Source organism: Triticum urartu, chromosome 4A (assembly GCF_056163025.1).
Source record: "Triticum urartu cultivar PI428250 chromosome 4A, HENAU_Tu73, whole genome shotgun sequence".
Lineage (NCBI taxonomy): Eukaryota > Viridiplantae > Streptophyta > Magnoliopsida > Poales > Poaceae > Triticum > Triticum urartu.
The window spans coordinates 394,789,237-394,799,622 of NC_141876.1; the positions used below are offsets into that span (position 1 = coordinate 394,789,237).

At 44.5% G+C, this 10,386-nt stretch overlaps 1 long non-coding RNA gene across 2 annotated transcripts; it reads right to left on the minus strand.

Annotated features, from left to right (window-relative positions):
• Positions 1-4,058: 4,058 nt before the first annotated feature.
• On the minus strand, positions 4,059-8,392 carry LOC147975948 (uncharacterized). Of its 2 annotated transcripts, none has more exons than XR_015601225.1 (3): positions 7,935-8,392; positions 4,686-4,879; positions 4,059-4,563 (listed from the first exon to the last, which is right to left on the minus strand). It is a non-coding gene; the product is annotated as an uncharacterized LOC147975948 (long non-coding RNA). The 2 variants fall into 2 exon arrangements; XR_015601224.1 differs by having other exon boundaries at positions 4,059-4,566.
• Between the last annotated feature and the right edge of the window lie 1,994 nt (positions 8,393-10,386).

The following is a 10,386-nucleotide window of genomic DNA, read 5'->3' on the forward strand; positions in this document are numbered from 1 at the left end:
GGCTGCGGTGTGAGGCTACCGTCACCGCAGGGCCTAGCCAACGGTGGGAATAGTAGGGGGAGGTGAGGCCTCCGCGGTAGCACAGCCGGCCACGGGAGGCAGGAGCATGCGGCACGATCGGCGCTGCTTTGGGCGGCTGGAGCAAGAAGACCAGAGGTTGAAGAAGCACTACAGCCGTTGGATGGACATCGTATGGTCACTGGAGCTAGAATCGTTCATATTGACTAAGTTGACAAAGCCCTTCATCCCTGTCAACTTAGTAGGCCCACAAGTCAGCCTCCCACCAAGGTGGGTCCCAGCTAGCCTGGGGAGTATTCATTTTTTTGTGCGTAATAAGGAGGCACTTCCCGTGGGTCCGAGCTGACAGCGGGGGGAACATTTTTTTCGCGAAATACGGTGGCCCGTCAGGTGGGTCCCAGCAGTCAGGGGGCAAATGTTTTTTTCACAAAATACGGTGACCCGTCCAGTGGGTCCCTGCTGTCAGTTGGAGGAACCATTATTTTCCGCGTAATAAGGAGGCACTTACTTGCTGCGGCCGTGGACCCAGCTAAGACTCTCCACGTACAGTATACTTCCGATGGAAGTCGTTCCTTGACCATGTTGACCTCGCCGCGTTCTGTTGCATGCATGCGTCCATGGGCGTGGTGCGTCCCCACTGTCAGCCTCTCATGTACAGTCATCTTCCGATGGCTCTTGATTGTTGACCATGTTGACCACACCATGCCGAGCGCCCCCAGACTGGAACGACCCGGAGATGGGGAAGACGGGGCAGTGGAGTCGCAGATGGAGAGGAGTGGGAAACTTCACTAGTTCGGGTGCGCGATAGCACAGCCGCGGTGCCGCCCACGGGAGACAAGAGCAAGAGCAGAGGTTGAAGAAGGAGCACGGTTGTTGGATTAACATCCAACGGTCCAGCTGCTAGAATCATTTGTTGATTAAGTTGACAAAGCCGTGCGTACACGTCCGCTTAGAAGGCCCACAAGTCAGTCACCAAATCTGACGGGTCCCAGCTGTCAACGGGATGAATATTTTTTTCGCAAAACAAGGAGGCACTTCCTTCCGTGCGAAGATACAGCCGGTGGGTCCCAGCTGTCAGGTGGAGGAAACATTTTTTTCAGCTTAATAAGGAGGAACTTTCCTTGCGTGCGGCCTTGGACCTCGTGGGTCCCAGCCGTCAGGCTCTCCACGTATAGTCCTCTTCCGATGACTCTCGTTTGTTGACCACGCCGCACCGAACGCAGCAAGGCGGTGGACTACGGCGAGGCCCCGGACGGGAATGACTCGGAGATGGGAAAACGCGGCAGTGGAGTCGCAGATTGAGAGGAGGAGAAGGGTTATAACTGGTTCTGTTGCGGCGTGGGGCCGTAGTCTGTGGAGAATAACAGGAGGTGTCGAGGGGTGGAGGGATAGCCTGGCCGGCGGTGGGGTAGTGCTTCGCAGCGATGCGTGCTAAGCAGAGCCGCTAGCTGCCGGAGGCCGGACCAGGCGGTCCCTGCGACGCTGGAGTAAGAAGACGAGAGATTGAAGGTGCATGCCGGCCATTGGATATAAATCCAATGGCTGTGGATGACACAATCATTTCTTGACCAAGTTGACAATGCCCTGCGTAGGCTTCGACCTATTGGCCCACATGTCAGCCTACAAAAATGTGGCATATATTTAACCCATGCTTTCTAGAATGTACAGTCCATTTTCTAGGCTGGGTGAACAAATAATTTTGCGTCAATCAGGCCCATTTATATTTTCTAAGAAATCCTAGCCCATTTGCACTTCCTTGAAATACACGTATTAGGTGGGCTCGTTATATATATAATGTTATGTTAGAAGGAGCAATTAATATCAAAGAATAAACCGGAGAGGCACATATATATATAATTAAGAAATTAGCGAGTTATTGCTCAAGATAAAAATGAGCGCGTTATTATTAAATTGGTCCTTAAAATCTTCGCAAGCTTTTGTACGCATTCACCAGGATTTTCCTTGCCCGTGAGTCAAAAACAACCAGGATTTTCCTTGCCAACTTCCGTTAAACATTTACTTCTATAAGTTAATAACACGTGTGATGTTTTTATAATGTATATATAAGTCTCTATAAAATATACGATAATAGTAATAATATAAATATATATAATGTGGTTAGAAGGGAAAATATAAATTGGACACATCATTACTTTTATAAGAGACCTGCGTTTTATACCCCACAGTAGGCATACTAATAAGTTCACACACAAATACAACAGAAAAGGTAAAAATTCATATCAAACTCAGGTTCACAGGATACGTTCATATTCATAGCCAACATTCACTATCAACAACTCAAAAGATTCATATATACACAAGCTCAGCATATCTATGCATCCAAATGATTGATAGATCACACGACAATATTCATACATAATTCACAAAAAGATTCAGATATACAAATGTTCAGTATGTTTATGCATCCAAATGATTGAGATCACAGCCTATATGATCCATGGATGAACTTTAATTACCTAGGGTACAGACTGGTAAATGGTGTTCAATCGGAGGTACTTCTTGCTAAAATTAGTTCTTGTACGAGTAAACTTTTGAGTACATAAGAGGCAGCATAGACAATTAAACTTTGCTTGTAGGTTTATCCTCAAATAGTGGCCTCATGCCGAGGGAGGTTTGAGCAACTTGGCCACTACTTTCATCCAACTAGTTTACTGGATCATCTTGGTCCTGTATCTCGCCAAAATTCTACATTGCAGACGAGAAAGGAGGCGGTTGATAAAATGAACCACCCAAATTTTTTGTGCAGTTCAACTGAAATGGAGCATCCTTGGCGTGCAGACTGATTAAGTGCCAGATGAATATATGCGTCAAGCAACTTGTTTGGAATCTTTAGACTCCATGTCATATAGTTCGCTACCATATGTGCCATAACCAAAAGGCACAAGTTGGGACCAAAGACTGGACTGCGTTTTTCTGGGCTATGCACCAAGCAATATTTTTGGCGTTCACTCTCCTAATACTTGGAGTTTGACAATTGGTTGACGCCGGTTGATACTCAAATGAATATAGGCACTTCTTGTCAACATCGATGCTTGTTTGAGTGAACTTTGGAGTACATAGCAGCAACATAAGTATATGTCCATCTGATCATTTTGTGCAGTTCTACTGAAATCACCCGATGTAATGATTTGCCTGCGAGTTCAGGCTCCAAATTACTCCTTTATGAAATCGGCAAACAGTAGCACAATACCAAATTACGAATACACATGATAGGCACAATAATCATGATAAAGACCAGTACCAACCTGTGTGAGGTAGCATATCAATTACTATTTCCTTTGACTAGAATCCGAGATAAGCCAAGCGACTGACAGCAAAGGAAGAAAGCAAGCGGAGATTAGCGACTGACAGGAAAGGACAGAAGCTGTCGAGGCAATGAAGCACCCAAAGTTTTTGTGCAGTTCCACCAAAATCGAGCATCCCTGTTGGCACATATATTGAGAGAGTGAGATTACTGTAATAGTGGGACTAGTTGATGAAACATACACTAACAAATAGAAGCACCCTCATTATCTTAATGGGTAAAGTTAGCAACATAGTAGTCTTGCTTAAAGAGAGGTATTAGTTTATTTAATCAGTGCCAATTAGCTCAAATCAACACTCAAAGCATTGCCATTTATCATAGGTTGCAAAACTTTAACGTGCAAAGATAAAGGAGTTTCTCATGACAGTAGCACGATACAAATAGAGATGACAACAAACTAATATGGATGAAGGCCTTAGGCCCGTACCAACCTGAGAAAAAAGCTTATTCATGTAGTCCCATAAGAGATGATAAAGCACTCACTGGAATCACACAATAGTATATATTTTTGTGCACTTCAAATGTATGGTTGAAATCACTCTTGTTTACCAGTGCTGAGATTATATCGAAAGATTATCAAGAACTTCCAGCAGAGTTAAAGCACTGGCTGGGATACAATTCATTGTATTGTCTTGTGTAGTTCCACTAAAATGTATGATTGGCACAACATCATCCATGTTTGCACAAGTAGGAACAAGGTGAAACCTTCATTAGCTTAGTGAGAAAGGATAGGAAGACATTAGCATATTACTCAAACAGTAGCATCAAATTCATGATGGACAATATGCAAAACATTGCCTCATTGAACCAATGGCAATAAATTGACATGCAAAACAATAGCACTATTATGTCATGACACTAATAATATTCCCTCCCTGCTCCACCACATGATTCACCTCCATAGACAAACATACACACATACATGATTCAGCATAGGGTCCTACTAAAGATTTGTTTAACTCCAACAGGAAAATTAGGCAGTAATAAATTAGTGGTACTTAAGTACTCCTAATTAATTAAGTGAGACAGCAGAAGTGGAAGGGCTCCCTGGAGGATCGTCTCAATGTAAGGTAGTCGTTGCCGGAGTCCTTGAATGGCCTCAACTGAGGCCTCTGGCTTCAGCAAGATCGCCTTGGCACTGTTTATTCTTCTTCTTCTTCCTCTTGATGCTCTGTTTCTCTTTCTCCTCACCAGTTGGTGAAACCAAGTACATGATTGGCCTTCTAATTCAGAATTGGTTTTGTCAGTGAGGGAGTACAAGTGTACTAGTAAAAAAACAACATTATTTTCTCATGGCAGTCGGAAAATAGAGATGAACACATGCATCAAATATCATTCTTACCTAAAGGAAGGTTATGGCGCCAATATGGATGATGAGGATTGGAACACAGATCTCCCTTTGTGCAGTTCCACCAAAATGAACCAACTGTTCCATTCTGACATTCCAGTTAAACGACACAAAAGTCACTTCTTTTAAGAAGAGTTTTGTGCAGTGCACCAAAAGGTCACAACAGCAACCAGGTGAATTGGATATCCCTGTTTGCACAAAAAGGCATAGAGGAAACAGTCAGAGTCTCAAACAATTACAGGCAAAAACATTTGGCTAAACTTGTCATGTCTTATAACAGTGGCATGGCTTCATTTTTACCAGGGACATTAGATTAAGAACAACTAAGGCTGCGTTCGGTTCACAGGTTTGGTGCAGGATTTTCGTAGGAACCCAATTCCTACGGTTTTCTTTCCCTTCCAACTGTTCGAAACACGGGAAAGGTGAATAGTGTTTCATAAGAAAGCTGGTCTGGTAGTACTAGTTCCATAGGATTAGAAACATCCACGCGCTGCTCATTTTTTTGGGCGGAAGCCCGAGGCAGACGCTCGCTGCCATGCGTTAGACAGGTTGCTGTGCTGTGTTGCCGGAATAAAAAAATCAACCTATGTGTGGTACGTGAGGTGAGGACAAGAGTAGTCACTGTGCAGCTGAATAAACAAATAGCATCTCATACTGCCAAGCATGCTACTCTAAAAAAACAAATCTGTACATTTTGTAGTCCATCCGAACACATTCTCTTGAGAGTTTCCTCTGGTTCGCTGTTCCATAGTTTTATACCTACATTCCTTTCCTATTCCTCTATTTTCATCAAGACCTATGTTTTCTGCCCCTTTATTCCGAACGGAGCCTAAATATTTGGTATAAGGACACGGGACAGTGGGTGCACCAGCAGTCCAGCACCATGTACGTAAACAGGGGCATAAAGTGGTGATTCATAGTTTGTTGCCCCAAGAAACAAACATCCAAGAAACATATCTGGTTTGGTCCCATTTTTGTTCACTCTAGCCACCTACTCCTATGTGTGGATAGCAAATCTAGTCCTGGTCATACCGCTGTGTACAACGTTACCCCTACATTTCCCTTTTCGACCAAGAGACCGGTTGGATGAGCAGTCTATACTACTTTCACCCCCTTTCCTTCCTGTTTGTACCAAGTCCGATGTACATACTAAATTCCCCCACCCCCACTTTATTTCTTGTTTGAACCAAGTACTCCCTCCGTCCGCAATTACTTGTCATCAAAATGGATGTGCCTAGAACTAAAATACATCTAGATACATCCATTTCAATGACAAGTATTTTCGGACGAAGGGAGTACAAGATTCGACTCCATGAAGTAGCTTTACCTCTAACAATAGAAGAAAAAATGTGACGTTGGACCATCCGATCGAGAGGGGCTGAGAGGTAGAAAATGATGCACATGCAGCGACATAGCGAGCTGGGGAAGTAGAGCTAAGGCGGTTTCGAACGAAGATATACCTGAAGGTCGTCGGGATGTGGATAGGTGGGCGGCGGGAGGCCGGATCCGCCCATAGGCAACGACGAAGGGATCGGAGGACCTCCCGCACCGGCGCTCAGCCAGAGATAATGGTGCGGCCGGCAGTGGGTCTCCTCCTTCGCTGTCGATGATGGCCTAAACGCTGCCCCTCCTCCCCTTCACCGGTGGAGGGGGATACGTCCGGATATGTAACCAGCGGTGTGGATAGAAAGCTAGTGTTTTTTGAAGGGAGAAAGACAGTGTTGCTACCCCTATCTTGTTTAGATCTGGAGAGGATGAGAGTGTGAATAGAGCAACCCTAGCAAGCAAGCGCGGAGGCTCCGGCCTATATATACGTAGTGGGGTAGTTTTCCTTTTTCCCTCCATTAAAACAATCGTTTAAAATTGTGTACTACTACATGCCAGGTCGCAGTTTTTTTAGTTGATGATTGTTTTTTGAGATAACTACCCGCTTGTTCCAAGTGGTGTTACGGTGTGCCAGATCGCACTTTGTATCGTTCAAGTCTGGTACTACAAGTCCCTCCATTAAATGAACAACCACCCCCTCGTAAAAATTGTGAACAAGCCCACGGCTAAAATTAGCGGAAACGTGGGTTGCCCCAATATGCATTATTATTTATATTTTCTACTCCCTCCGTTCCTAAATATAATTCTTTTTTTTTAGCCACACCTAAAAAAAGAATTTTTTTATTAGCAGTGAACCCCACATGTCATAGACATAAAAATTGTGGCAAGATTCCCTTAGACAAGCCAAAGTGTGTCTAACAATTTGAACAACTCAGGTTAGGCAAGTGTGGCAAGTGTGGGAAAAATAATGTGGCAACATAAGACAAACATAGTCACAATCCAAACATCCCCGTAATTTTTTGTGACATGCATGAAAATTTGGTTAGTTAAATGGGAAAACTTTGTTTTTGCCACTTTAGTTTTTGCCAACTTCACTTATGCCACTCTAAAAATTGACATATCACTTTTGCCACTTATAGCTTTTGACAATATATCAGAAATGCCATTCTGTTAGGTCAATGGACGTTTTGACCAAACGAAGCATGAAAAAGACCATATTGCCCTCAGTTATTTGTTTTGCTTTTGCCACTCCCGTTTTTGCCAAATATTGATTTTTCCATTAGAGTAACGTATATATTCACTATATTATTAGCTGATGGTATACAAATTTTGGCATGACCTATTTGAAAATCTAACATCACACATAATTACACAATATTTTGACCAGAAATAAGCACAATAATAACATCATAGTAAAGAGGTTAAGAAATTCTAAATATCAACAAATTACTTCATAGGAGTACAAATCCATCTTCCAATCTAAATAGCAAGGTCCCTAGTTGTTCTTGTTCTTCACTCACGGAACAGGGCATGTGTATAACTAGACACCACTGCCAACCCCAACTATAAGATGAAGAAACAGAAGATTGGCAACCTGTTTGCTTGGAGACACCACTGCCAAAAATGTTCATCAAGTACACAAGTGCTATAGTGTGATCCTTTATATTAGCCAGATCCATTTAACATCTACAGTGTTAAAGACTGGACATCACCTTGTGACTAATCAGAAATAACTACAGATATAACAGCCCTGGCTCCATCTTAATATACTGGGGATATACTGAGACCGTCTTTGTGCCAAATTTACATCAACAACATGTTCCCTTTATAACAAAAAAAGATGCCAAGCAGGACACTAATATGGATGTACACATAACGAATCTATAAGATAAGGAAATGTATGATTTGAGAACTTGCCATCAGGGAGAGGAACCATCAGATTTGAGGTCTTCTGGGCCGCCCCTGCCGCCATGGCCGACGACACGGCTCCCTCCATCCCGTGCGCTTGATTCACTTCATGGGAGCTGCTAAAGGCGGAGGGAGGGCAGTCGCTGGTGTGGAACGCGTCGAGGAGTGAGGCCGGAGAAGGATGCTGCAGAGGGAAGGCCGGAGATACGCGATGCGTTGGCGAGGCCGGAGCAGGGCACCACGGAGGGGAGACCGGAGATGCGCGAGGCTTCGGCGAGGCCAAAGGAGGAGGGCGTGGAGGGGATGCTGGAGAAGACCCGGGGAGGCCGGAGGGGGCGGCGGACGGCGAGGTGTGGACGTGGCGGCGGACGGCCGGGGGATGCAATGTGGTAGGTTATTCTCATGGATTTGATGGGTGTATGCTGTGGTTGGATCTGAGTAGTTCGTGTGTGTTTAGACTTTTTTTGACTTGTGTGTGTACAGTTTTGGGTATGGGTCACTTGCAAAGTGGCCCCACAAGTCAGTAGGGGCACCGTATGTCATTTTACAAATACCGACAAGTCTTTTTCTGGTCAACTCGCTAGAATAAACAGTCAACTCACGGATGTGTAACAGAATGGCATTTGTGATATATTCTCAAAAGTTAAGAGTGGCAAAAGTGAGATGTCAAATTCTAGAATGGCATAAGAGAAGTGGGCAAGAGTTAGAGTGGCAAAAACAAAGTTTTCCCTAGTTAAATTTATAGTCAAAATTTGGCAAGGTGCATCAAATCAACACATGAAAGTATCAAAAGGAAAGTCACGGCATGCATGCATGTATTGTACTCCCTCCGTTTCCAAATATAAGTTTTTTTAGAGATTGCAACAAGTGACTACATACGAAGCAGAATATGTCTACTCCTACATACGAAGTAGCCCATTTGAAATGTGTAAAAATACTTATATTGAGTGCAGTGCTTTGATGTGTCGCGTTAACTCATACAAGACCGAGAAATTTGATTACTACAACGCCCTCCCCCTCGCGGACTGAGATCCGGTGCCTTAACTGCACCTGCCTTTGGCTGCATGACAGGAGGGCCAACCACCTGTTGGGCCCACCTGTCATAGACGCAAAGGCAGGAGCAATAAGTAGAAGCTTTCGCTACACGCTATCCCTCCCGCGCGAGGTGGACGGACATGCAGCAGTGGATTCGATACAGTAGAAGTAGGAGTAACATCATTGTTCGTCTTCTCGAAGAGGCGAAGAGCCAAGCGCAACCCGAACATGGCAGTTGCGAACGCTCGCGTGGTGCGGTTCCTTGGAGTACTAGCCAGGCTCTTGCATGAGACAAAATTGCTATTGTTTAACAATTAAACTCCATCATCCATTGGTTGATACTCATTCTGCATAGGTCCACGCGCTTAGCACCGTTTCATCCTGGGGTCACCAATGTTTATTTGCTAATTAATAGCATTGCATGCAATGAACTAGCCATTGCAAGTCATTAAAAGCATGCACACCTCTCATCTCTTATTGGTTGATATGTCAAGAAACAAGAAACAAGGTAGAAGTTAATGCACCGCGCGTAAGTGTTTTGGGACTATTTGGTTTTCGTAAGATGACTTACACAACTAGACGGAGGGAGTAGTATAGCCCCGTAAACCGGAAAGGAGTATTTGCCTTTCTAGAGATTTCAACAAGTGACTAGACTACATCGTGTGCAGTACTCCCTCCCTTCCGGTTTATAGGGCTCAAATCTTAAATCTCATGAACCAAGGCATTTTGCGATTGGAGGAATGTATCTCGTACTTTACAAAACTACCCTAATTAAACTCATGCATTAATTACGTAGTTCTCTCGTTTTTCTCTCTACCTTGGTCGTGGTGCACAATATTGAGCACTCCTATATGACTAGCTGCTCTATCTACATGCGGGACATTTCAAAGCATCCGGGCCCGCGTGCCATCCACCAAATCACAGCGAGGTGCTACAGTCGAGACTCACCTGTCACCCCTGTGTGGCCGTCATGACCCATCATATCACAAAACCCACACCTTTACCAGCAGTGGTAAGGTGGCCTCCAAGTTGGACTGGACAAAGCAATCATCATTTCACTGGAACGCTCGTTCAAGCCCTTTCTTCCCTTTGTTGAAGAAAACCTCACTCCAGGCTACTCACTTCTGCCATTTTTCTTCTGTACCGACGAAGGAAAGGCGGGCGAATCAGTGACACACCAATTGCACCTGCAGTTAAGTCCGGTGAATGCGGCATTGACATTCTGGAGAGACGGTGACCGTTTCAGGCGGGCAGCGCGCGCTAGTGATGGAAGGGGTTTCGGTGTGCAGTGGCACTAAGATCGGTCGCTCACGATAGTACATACTCCGTACCATACTACCATAGTACCCTCTCTAGCTTAGGTTGTTTTATAGATTGTCGTTGTGATGGACGATATACATGAGCAAGGCGGTCCGAGTATGACCGT